The following is a 309-nucleotide window of genomic DNA, read 5'->3' as shown; positions in this document are numbered from 1 at the left end:
CCTGCATCGGCGCCGGAGCTGAAGGACGAGGCGAAGAAATCTGGAGAAGGGAGCGACAAGGTCGGTGCCAGGCTGGCGGGCAAGAGGAAGGCAGGGGACAGACCCTGCGCTGGGGGACGCAGTGTCCCGGGACATCCCTGCTGGGTAGGGGCTGGCAGCATCTCCTACCTGAGGATCCTGGGAAGGGGGAAAAGAAGTGACTTCCCCCATGGTGCCGAGGGCCAGGTCCTCGCAGCTCAGAGAAGGGCAGCATCTCATCTGGAAGGCAGGGACCCCCCCATCAGCACTGCCCCCCCAGCTTGGCAAGCC

This window comes from Cariama cristata, unplaced genomic scaffold, assembly GCF_000690535.1.
Source record: "Cariama cristata isolate BGI_N322 unplaced genomic scaffold, ASM69053v1 scaffold25621, whole genome shotgun sequence".
NCBI classification, from domain to species: Eukaryota; Metazoa; Chordata; class Aves; order Cariamiformes; family Cariamidae; genus Cariama; species Cariama cristata.
This window is presented reverse-complemented; position numbering follows the sequence as displayed.